The sequence below is a fragment of the Mesoplodon bidens genome, assembly GCF_964165515.1.
Source record: "Mesoplodon bidens genome assembly, chromosome: 5".
NCBI lineage: Eukaryota > Metazoa > Chordata > Mammalia > Artiodactyla > Ziphiidae > Mesoplodon > Mesoplodon bidens.
Window position 1 is genome coordinate 86,447,857 of NC_138161.1, and position 12,272 is coordinate 86,460,128.

Consider the following 12,272-nt stretch of genomic DNA (forward strand, 5'->3'; position numbering starts at 1 on the left):
GACACACCTACAGAGGTACGCAGGCAGAGTGAGCAATGTCAGGCAGTGGTCACTAGGGGGCAGTTGGCTCTCCAGGCAATCCCAGAGGCAGAGGCATCCAGAACTCCTGGGGCAGCCGTGCTGGAGTTTCTGGCATCCAGTCCCATGCATTATGTTGAGAAGCAAGCAGGGACAGCCACATGGTTTGCTAGGTTAGGCTTGTGCTGTGAGAGGACATTTCTTCTAGTTGTTATGTAAAGCATCCAAGCCTGCTTCCCTGCTCCTCCCAGAGATCGATAAACTGCCTAGTATCTTTCTTTTCTTTTTTTAGTTGAAGCGTAGTTGATTTATGTTAGTTTCAGGTATACAGCATAGTAATTTGATATTTTTATGGAATATACTTTATACATACTTATTATAAAATATTGACTATATTCTCTGTATGGTACATTATATCCTTGTAACTTATTTTTTACCTAGTAATTTGCACCTCTTAACCCTTTTCGCCTATCTTTCACTTACCCCTACCTCTCTCCCCTCTGGTAGCCACTAGTTTGTTCTCTGTATCTGTGAGTCTCTTTCTGTTTTGTTATATTTGTTCATTTGTTTTATTTTTTAGATTCCACATAAAGTGAAAACATATGATATTTGTCTTTCACTGTCTGACATTTCATTTAGCCTAATACCCTCCAGGTCCATCCATGTGTTCGCAAATGGCAAAATTTCGTTCTTTTTTATGGCTGAGTAATATCTACATCTTCTTTATCCGTTCATCTGTTGATAGACACTTAGGTTGTGATTAATATTCAGAAATATGTTGCAATCCTATATACTAATAATGAACTATCAGAAAGAGAAAACAAGAAAACAATCCACAATTGAATCAAAAAGAGTAAAATACCTAGGAATAAATTTAACCAAGGAAGTGAAAGCCCTGTACTCCGAAAACTATAAGACGTTGATGAAGGAAATTGAAGATAATAAAAATACATAGAAAGATATCCCACATTCATGGATTGGAAGAATTAGTAGTGTTAATCTGTTCATACTACCCAAACCAATCTATAGAATTAATACTATCTTTCTATAAAACTTTTTTGCTTAAATTAACCAGAGTGGATTATTTTGTCTGGAATTAAGAACATTGAATTCACCATCTTCCAACTTCTTATGATCTTTGAATCATTCAGAAAATCCTAGAGAGACTTCCCTGGAGGTGCAGTGGTTAAGAATCCGCCTGCCAATGCGGGGGACACAGGTTCAATCCCTGGTCCAGGAAGATCCCACATGCTGCAGAGCAACTAAGCCCATGGACCACAACTACTGAAGCCTGCGCACCTAGAGCCTGTGTCCGCAAGAAGAGAAGCCACTGCAATGAGAAGCCTGTGCACCGCAACAAAGCGTAGCCCCCGCTCACTGCAACTAGAGAAAGTCTGCACAGAGCACCGAAGACCCAACACAGCCAAAAATAAATAAATAAATAAATAAATTTATTAAAAAAAATCCTAGAGCCATAGATTGTTTATTTAATTTTTGTTTGTAGTTCCTGACAGAGAGTACTATTAGTATTAAAGATCTACCATGAGCTCTACTGTAGTAGTAAAAAATTAGCAAGTACCATGCAATAATGTTAAAAACAATGACCAACCAATCAGATATGACATACTCATATTTACTTTCACTACAAGCTTTAGTGTTAACATTGATAATGTTAAATAATAAAAGTATCATTACTGATAAAGAAAGGCTTTAACTGTTAAAAAACAAATTTATGATTTACTTTAAAATTTCATCTTTGTTTCCCTTTTGACATTTATATTTGGGGAGAAATGTTTTATAAGGGATATATTTTACAGTAATACACATATGTAATTTTTGTTTGGGGGGGTTGTTTTGTTTTCTTTTGTTTTTGGCTGCACCATGCAGTTTGCAGGGATCTTAGTTCTCCCACCAGGGTTGCACCCTCAGCAGTGAAAGCACAGAGCCCTAACCATTGGACTGCCAGGGAGTTCCCAATTTTTTAATACTTATTTTGGAAGTACATGGCAAGATATTTTTAGTCATTAGTATGCATGATAAAAAAATTTTGCGGGCTTCCCTGGTGGCGCAGTGGTTGGGAGTCCGCCTGCTGATGCAGGGGACACGGGTTCGGGCCCTGGTCTGGGAAGATCCCACGTGCCTCGGAGCGACTGGGCCCGTGAGCCACAGTTACTGAGCCTGCGCGTCTGGAGCCTGTGCTTGGCAACGGGAGAGGCCGCGACAGTGAGAGGCCCGCGCACCGCGATGAAGAGTGGCCACCACTTGCCACAACTGGAGAAAGTCCTTGCACAGAAATGAAGACCCAACACAGCAAAAATAAATTAATTAATTAAAATCAGTTGATGATAATCTAGTGAGCTTTCCAAAAAAAAAAAAAAAAATTTGCAAACCGCTGCAGTGAATTTAACGTATTCATTCTTTTTCCTTTTCTTTTTTTTTTTGCTTTTGCCTTTTGTTTTTGATCAAATTTGTTTTCATTTTTTAAAACTGAAGTATAGGGGCTTCCCTGGTGGCGCAGTGGTTGAGAGTCCGCCTGCCGATGCTGGTGGCGCAGTGGTTGAGAGTCCGCCTGCCGATGCAGGGGACACGGGTTCGTGCCCCTATCCCGGAAGATCCCACATGCCGCGCAGCGGCTGGGCCCGCGAGCCATGGCCGCGGAGCCTGTGTGTCCGGAGCCTGTGCTCCGCAACGGGAGAGGCCACAGCAGTGAGAGGCCCGCGTACAGCAAAAAAAAAAAAAAAAAAAAAAAACTGAAGTATAGTTAATTTACAATGTCATGTCAGTTTCAGGTGTACAGCAAAGTGATTCAGATTCTTTTTCATTATAGGTTATTACAAGATATTGAATATAGTTCCCTGTGCTATACAGTAGGTCCTTGTTGTTTATCTATTTTATATATAGTAGTGTATATATGTTCATCACAGACTCCTAATTTATCCCTCCCCCCACCTCAACATATTCATTCTTAAAGAGACCTTAAAAAATATCTAATCTAGTAGTTTATGAAATGTTTTGGTGGCAGAAGTCTTTCACTGAAGAAAGCCCCAATACCTAAAACAAACAATATTCTTGGGCTTCCCTGGTGGCGCAGTGGTTGAGAGTCCACCTGCCGATGCAGGGGACATGGGTTTGTGCCCCAGTCCAGGAAGATCCCACATGCCGCGGAGCGGCTGGGCCCGTGAGCCATGGCTGCTGAGCCTGCACCATGGCCACTGAGCATGCGCGTCTGGAGCCTGTGCTCCGCAGCGGGAGAGGCCACAGCAGTGAGAGGCCCGCGTACCGCAAAAAAAAAAAAAAAAAAAAACCAACAAAAAAATCCCACAATATTCTTGATAGGGTTCCCCATCTGCTCCTTTCCTGAAGGGGTCAGAAAAGCACTATTTGCAGACCATTGATATGCTAGACCTCTCTCTTTTTACAGAATCGGAAACCGAGGTCCAGAAAGGAAATGTCTTGGCCAAGATGACTTTTCTATTTGGTGACTGAACTGGAGCTCAACCTACATTTCCTGAATCTCTTTTTGGCCAAAAGTCTTTCCACCACATTACATTATTTCATTGAAATGCTAGATTTGAGAGAGTTTCATGACACTTTCTAATTTGTGTTTCTTTTATGGTTCTGAAATGTTAAGAGATGTTTGCCAGAGTCCTGGGAGTATCTGAGAAGCTGGAGGGAAGTGCTAAAGAGCCTCACCCAACACACAACCCTCACTTACACTTCCTTGCAAGGCTTATCATATAAAAAACATTTTTAATAAGTTCACGGTGCATTTTGTTTCTGCTTCTTTTTGCCTGTTGGCTTTAGTCAAAAGAATCTGGATTAGAAACTCAGCCAAACACTTTCAAAGGATCTGATCACAGTCACACTGTCATCAGATAGAAACACAGCATCACCCAAACCTCTGGGTCTCTTGTTCACACATGTGGATTCTAACTAGCAAAGGAATAAGCTGTAGTAACTACAAGCAAATATCTCTGAACTTCACTGAGATTGATAACAATGGTAATAAAATTAGTCTTTTCCATGAGGAACACTACCAGTAAGTCAACTGTTAAAAAGAGATAGTTGTAAGAGTAACCGACGCATTAGCTCTTGTCAATGAGATTCCTTTTGGCAGTAATATATTCTGGGGGATTAAGTTAAACCAAATGTTTGTAACAATGAAAATGTAGTCATGTTAACAGTTAGGATTATCATCTTGGTGAATATTTACTGTAGTTACCTTCAGATTTACTCTTTATCTCTCTGGACACTGTTTGATCACTTTCATCTCTTTCTGATAAATTCCATTTTAGATAAAACAAACAGAAAGCATCCTTTCACATTTTAAAAGCCTTGCCATTTATCTTCTTTTAAAATGTTTATGCTTTTTTTTTCCCTTTGAGCTGCTGCTCACCCTGCCACCTGCACAGTGATGGGGGTAAGTAGTGAAAGCCCTGATTGAGAAAGTTCTGAAATTTCTTTGGCCACATTTGACTTTACTTGGTGCTCATAACTTTCAGGCCAAGCAATAGGTAAACACTACATGCACCTTTCCTGACTTCCCTTTGATTTTCACATCTGTTTCCTGCCACTTGGTTACTTCATGGCCACACAGGTAAGAGGCCCAGTGTTGACTCTGTAACCTAGGCGCTTATCTCTCTGGTTCTTGTGCTTAGAGGCAGCCTGTGCAGAAAGGTCCATCCATACATGACCTCACAGGAAGCTAGCCTTCTGCTGTCTCCTGATGTGACCCTGGACAACTCCTGGGTGCAGAATTCAACAAGACCAGGAACTAAAGTTGTGTATCACATAAGCACTTTGTTATTTATAGGACTGTTTCTGAAATTATTCTGTCATAATATTTTTGTTGATTAGTATTTTTAAATTTTTTTTTATCTCATTAGGCCATAAGTGACACCTTGCTATGTTTTTAATCCGTAAAATGGGTGGAGGAGGGTGATAGGGAATTTGCACTTTGGGTGGCTTTGCTGTTATTTTCTTTTATCACTTTTGACCATATACACACAGGGTGGCATTTATTCCTCCACTTTGAAAGAGAGGAGAGAGGCCACATGAACCACCTGAGAATGCCTGTGACCCAGATGCTTTGAGAGGCCGTCCCAGAGCTGTGCCATGCTGGTGGGTGCGACCTTCACTCTCTCAGGCCACCATACCACAGTGAGCTTGGAGAGCCCCGCGACAAATGTTTGCAACAATGGCAATGCCCTCACGTTAACAGTTGGGATTATTGTCCCAGTTAATATTTCCTGTACCTACATTCAAATTTACGCTTTTGGACACTGTTTGTTCAGGAGAGGAGGAAACCCTTGTTCATTCCCAGGTCGCTCCAAGGCCACCATACAACCACCAGTTGTTCAGTGTCCCACTCCTTCCACTAACCACTTGGTCCTCAAGCGTGAACTGACAGTCCATCTTCCTGGGACACGGTAGTTCTTAACCAGAATTGCACCTAAATCACCTATGAAGCTCTTTGGGAATTCCCTGGCAGTCCAGTGGCTAGGACTTCGAGGTTCCACTACAGGGGCCTGGGTTCGATCCCTGATCGGGGAACTAAGATCCTGCAAGCCAAGAGGCACGACCAAAAAACAAACAAACGAAACAAGTAAATCACCTATGAAGCTCTTTTACAACTGTTGCTGAAGTTCCAATCCCAAACAACTAAATGAGAACATTTAGAAGTGGGGCATGAACAGCCTTATGTGTTAATAGCTCCCCAGATGATCTCCTCTTACTTACTCAAGTACCCTCTTCACAGTAAGTCTTTGACCTCACAGAGATCTTTGATCCATTGGCCAGATTGCTTTTTCACAATTCATCATTTGGTCATGTCCTGGTACCCGGGTTCAAATAGTCCATAATTTTAATTCTGTGCCAACACTCAGTCTCTCCCCACTGTTATAGTCCCCTGGTGACGTCACCTAACACCATTAAACTCACTGCCACAGCTACTCCACATCTGGACCAGACCTCCAGAAGATTCCTAGGGAAAAGCACGTAACCAACCATGTTGGTTGTTTTAACTTTAACTCCATGATCACGAATCTGACTTGGGCACACTGCACAGCTCAAAAACCATTATGTTTTCAGATTTTCAGTTTACCTCACCTACACCTATTCTTTCCCCCAAATCTCCTGTATTCCCTTCCCCTTCCCACCATTCTTGACTGATGACATTGCCTCATAATTAATTGGGAAAATACAGATATCAGAGGGAATTCTTCATTTTCCTACCACCAAATCTATAAAACCATCCACATCTATATTCACACTCTTTGCCCTCACTCTACTGGCTATGGATGAAGTGTTCCTGCTCCTATCAAAGTTCGGGGCTCCCTGTTTGCTCTTGATCTCTCCTCCTCTTGCCTTTTGAGGGACTTCATTCTTTCCTTCAGAGGAATGCATTGTCAGCTTCTTCCCACAGTTTACAAATATGCTTCAGTATCTTGCATCTTAAAACAAATCTTCCTTAACTCCACATTGATCTTGGTTATCACACCACATCTCTGCTTCTCTTCACTTTAAAACTTCTCTAAAAGAGTTCTCTTTAGTGTCTCTCCCCACTTCCTCAATACTCCAGTGAAAACCTGATTATCAAATCCAGCTTCACTTTCCAAAACCTTCCGAGGTATCTAAAAGGAACCTCAAACTTAATACATCCACAATTTTTTTTCCCTAACTCCACAAAATAATCTAGTCTTTCTCCAGTCTTCCCATTTCATTCAATGGCAACATCATCCACTCAGTTCAAGCCTTGATTCTTCTCTTTCTCTCAACCCTATGCATAATTCATCAATGTTTTGTTGGTTGTTCTTCCAAAATACACCTGAATCCATTCACTTCTCTCCATTTCCTACCACTCCAGTCCAATCACCATCTTCACTGGGACTTGGCCAACAGCCTCCGGACGGTCCCCCATTTCCACTCTTACCTCACAACATCCATTTTCTATACAACATATTGTCTTTTAAAAACATAGATGAGGTCAGGTCATGTCCAACAGCTTCCTGCTTAGAATAAATTCTCTTTCCTAAGGCCTGCCTGATCCGGCCGTTCCCTCCTCATCAAACCTCATCTCAGATCACTCCTCTCACCCACTCCTACCTTTGCTCCAGCACTGGGGACTCCTGTACATTCCCGCATCACTCTGTACTCCAGAATAATCTCAAAGTCTTCACTTCTTCTGGGTCTGCCTCAAAGGTTTACCTCCTAGAACTTCTGTTGTCCAGCTCCTTCTTAGCTCAGCTCAAAAGTCACTTCCTCTCCCTGAACATTCGTTCTAAAGCAGCCACCATCCAACCCATCACTTTTTATTACATTACTAGGTTTTCTTTCTTTCTTCAACAAATGAACTTATTTCATTCTTCAATAGTCAACAGTTGACATCTCAAGAGTAGGTAGAGCTGCTTTTAAAGATAATCTCCAGGGATTAGTTCAATAAGGAAAAGCCTTTGGGTAAGATAAATTCTGAGGACATCTAAAAACAATACCTCACCTTTAAGGGTAGTACCTAGGTTGCACAGGTAAGTATTATTGGCTTTCTCGAATGTCTTTTGGAGAAGTTTGGAATTTTGTGAGTATAATCACTAATTCAGCTCTAGCTCTAACATCTGGGCTCTTTGACTAAATCACATGGCCCAAAGAATTTTGGATAATATATTCTATGTTCCTCTATCTCAACAAAAAGCCACCAACTCAGGGGACTTTCTTCTTTTTGCAAATGTTCAATCTGTCATCATCTATGACTTGGAGTGATTTTAGTGATGCTCTAAGTACTCTGGTCCTTACTTCTCAAAGTGTAAAAGCCCTTCTATGGTTAACTTAAGAGGTGACTATTTTTCCACTAAACTTCTTTTTAAGAAAAGAACATTAATTTTGCCTCCTTCCGAGTGATAACACCACCTGTGCTTTCAGAAACTAACTGGGAGATACCCATTTTGAATTCTTTGATACTCTTGACGAATGAGAAATATACATGTATAATTCTCCTTTACTGTTGATGGGAGTTAACACATGTCTTATGGAATAAAGTTCTCTTCCTTGCTACAATAATAGCTGGGTTTCAGAGGGTTGTTTTTTTTTTTTTTTTCTTTTGACTTCAGAAATTTTGGAATCAGTGTTCAGCCAACAGTAATTACTGCTTATTACAATAATCATCACCATCAGCCTGATCGGTCCCCTGGGGCAGAAGTCAGGGACTAAGGAAATGCATTTTTATCTAGGAAGATGATGAATTTTACCTGAGGCCCAGGGCGGCCTCTCAAGGAGCCAAATTTGATGACTGACACTGGCAGCTGTTAATATACTGAATTCCTAAGTCAGAATTATTGTTTTAAGTATTTTATGAGTGAAACCATATTCAAAGGAATCTGAAATTTCAATCTCATGTTGAAAAGTCTTTGCAGGTCCTGTATATGAAATGGAAACAAGAAAAATGTGGGGGAAAAAATGTTAGAAGCAACATTAAGCAAGGAAGGTAATTTCAGCAGTAACCCATATTACAGAGAAGTGGAGACCAACCTCTGCTTCTCGGTTTGGGGGTTCTCTTTAAAATAATATGCAATAGAATGGCTGGGGAGAAAGGTAAATGCTGGAGTGAGAGCAGACACCATAAGTGGTTTATAGAATAAAACCATAAAATCTCAGGATTGAAATGGGCCTGAGACTTGAATCCCATTTTTAAGCATTAGAGTGAACCTTTACTATGTACTAAGCACTAGGTATATTCAGGGTTCAGAAGTAAGGGCCTAGGCTCTATCTTTCAGGATGCAATTCTATCAGGATGGCATTTAGCTACATCCAAATAAAAAATCTATTCACAGTGCCTAAACTAAAGAAGGTTGTATTCCTCCAAATTTAGATCCCGAGATGGACAATTCAGAGTCATCCAGGCTCTAGCTCCAAATATCCCTACCATCACTAACATAGGGCTGGTCATTCAAGGCTGCCAGGTAGCAGCTTTACCTCCAGCCTCATGCCTCCTGCCAGGACGAAGGAAGAAGAATGAAGAGGAGGGAAATAAAGCTGCTTAAATCAAGAGAAAAAAACCTCTCCCGGAAATCTCAGGTTGACATTTGTTTATGTCTCCTGGCCAGAATTGTTCAGCAAGGCCACCCCTACCTGCAAAGTGGTCTGGAAAGGCAAGTACTTAAGCTAGGCATATTGCCATTCCAAACAAAACAGGGATTCTGTTGTAAGGAAAAAGAGAGAATGGGGGTTGGTTGGTGATAAGTAGTGTCTGCCATAGACTTAACAAGTATGTTGACAATTACACTATAGTGTGGTTTGTACATAATAAAGTTTTGCAGAACACAGGACTATCTACCCTCCTGTTAGGGGAGATGTTGTGCAGGGCTTCTCTGAGGAAGTAACATTTACACTGAGTTTCAAAGAAAAAATGAAATTGTTAGAGTAGACAAAAGCAAAGACTGTTTCAAGAGAGGGACTAAGGGTTAAGTGGGCATGGAAAAGTGGTTATTTATCAGAACATTTTCAGTTGCCACTGACAGAAAGGCAACTTGAACCAAAAAGTGCAAAGGTAAGGTCTCAGGTATGGCTGGCTCCAGTAGCCCAGATGATGTCACCAAGACTCAATATCTCTTTTTTTCTTCTCTTTGACTCTGCAGGTCAATAAGCAGCTCCAGGCTTATGTCGCATCCATGAGCAGCCCCAGAAGTTCCAATGAAGTTATGAATATGCATCTCATTGGAAGAACTTGGGACATGTGTCCATCACTCTGACCTATCACTGTGGACAGGAAAATAAGACATGCTGATTGGACAAGGCTGGGTTCCATGTCCACCTCTGGAGCCCTACCTGAACCACTTGAACTAAGAGTGGGAAAGAAGCTTCTCAAAAGGAAAACTGGGGGCTTCCCTGGTGGTGCAGTGGTTGAGAGTCTGCCTATTGATGCAGGGGACACGGGTTCGTGCCCCGGTCCGGGAAGGTCCCACATGCCGCGGAGCGGCTGGGCCCGTGAGCCATGGCCACTGAGCCTGTGCGTCCAGAGCCTGTGCTCTGCAAAGGGAGAGGCCACAACAGTGAGAGGCCCATGTACAGCAAAAAAAAAAAAGGAAAACTGGGAGTAAATGAAGCAGGCCAAAGTAGCAAATGTCTCTTACAGAGAGCAAATTATGTGAGTGATATTTAGAAGGTGTAAGGCACAAGACATGAGAGAACAATTGGCTTATTTTGGTGAAGGGCAGGAAAGACTCTGAAATAACACTCTAATTCATGCTTGAGTGGCTGGGTATGATGTTAGCACTAAGCAAGCTGGTGACTATACATGCAAGACCAGGTTGGAGATGGGAGGGGGGCTGAGAAGTTTAGAAGTAATAATAATAATAATAATAATAATAATAAACAACTATATTTCCTGGCAAGCCAAGGAAAAGGAACATTAAGGAGCAGGAAATATGGATCTAACATTTAGAACAGACCACTGGACTGGAGACACTGAGTTTTTACATCTTCAGGCCCATTTTTATTTACGTGAGCATTTAAAAATATATTTACTTTAATATGCAAAGCACTCTGGTTTTGAAATTTTCCAAACCACATCCTACCTCAGTTGTCTCTATTACACTTTCAGTTCTACAGTGTTTCCTTTCCTCTTCCTCTGAGATAATTAATGCCTTCAAAACACCAAAACAAAGGGTTAAATTAGCCATGGTTTGAGATGAGTAGAGATTAGAACTTGCAGCCATAATGAAAAATAACATTTAAATTTTTGAACCTACAAGAAGCCAATAAGCTGTCTATAAGTCAAGTTTAATTAATGTGTAGCACTTGTCTACACCAAAACTGTATGAATAAATCTTCAAAGCCAAATTAGTATTTTAAAATATGAGTTGGCCAATATGAGTCAGCATATAAGCAGAAATATTTCCATTCTGAATCAACATAAAGATTTACAAACTTTAAACAACATTTCTAGTACACAGATTTGGTCTTTCTTTCAACTGTCACCATTATAACAGAGATTTAGTGACCTGGTTTCAAAAGAACAAGAAATGTTTTTAAAAATATCTTTTAAATCTACATTAGTTGTATTAATCCCTTAAACCGGAAGTACCTCTGGAGGTAAATGTGGTTGTCAGCACTTCAATAAAACCATTACATATTGATAGAAATATTACTCAAAATGGATAAGAAATCCAATTTTTATATATGTTAATAACAGATTATTCTGAAAGTAGACATAATGAACAAGGTCTGTAATAGACATTGTGAGATGTCTAGCCAATGACCATTTTTCCATTTTCTCTTTTCTTATAGAACCTGGGTTGCTTACAGGTATGTGCTTTCCTTCCCAAGCCATCTGCACTGGGGGAGGTTGGTCCTGCCTCAGCCCCAGAAGGTGAATCCTGATTGGTCTAAAACCATGATGATGGTCCCGTTCCCCTCACAATGATTGATCCAGGCATGTGCTTGTGTGATTTGAGGGGAAGTCTGCTGGGAAGCAACTGGCAAGAGTTTCCTCACTTTTACAAAGAGGCACAAGGGAGAGACCATTTACTCCCTCCTATAACCACCTTGCTACCAGGAGGTAAGACAGCCCTAAGCCAGCCAACATGCTGAGACCGGCAGAGTGGAAAAATGGAGAGAGCCTCAGTCTGAGACACTGTTGAGCCACTGAATAAGTCAATCCTGAAGCCACCATACTGGGAGATTTTATGTAAAATAACATTCTCTCTTTTTTTTTCTTAATAATTGAGAGCTGGGTTTTTTTGTTACTTCCTGCCAAAGGATCCTGTTATATAATTTTATTGTTTTTTTAACTAATAAAATATTGAGACGTTAAGAAAAATAATAGCAAAAAGTTACATGATTTAAAAAAAGCAAAGTACATTTCACTTCTAGGAATTTACCTTCAGAAACACTTATGTCCCATGCAGAGAGATATATTAAGGTTCAGGGTTGTTCACTGAAGCATTGTTTGTACTAGCAAAAGAGCGAAAATGTAAATGTCCTTAAATAAGAAAGTGTCTAGGGAATTCCCTGACTGTCCAGTGGTTAGGACTCAGCACTTTCACTGCCGTGGGCCCAGGTTCAATCCCTGGTCGCGGAACTAAGATCCCATGGCATGGCCAAAAGAAAAAGTGGCTAAATAAAAAAGAATGAAATGATGTCATTTGCAACAACATGAATGGACCTAGAGATTATCGTACTAAGTGAAGTAAGTCAGACACAGAAAGACAAATATCATATGATATCACTTATGCATGGAATCTAAAAAAAAGATACAAATGAAT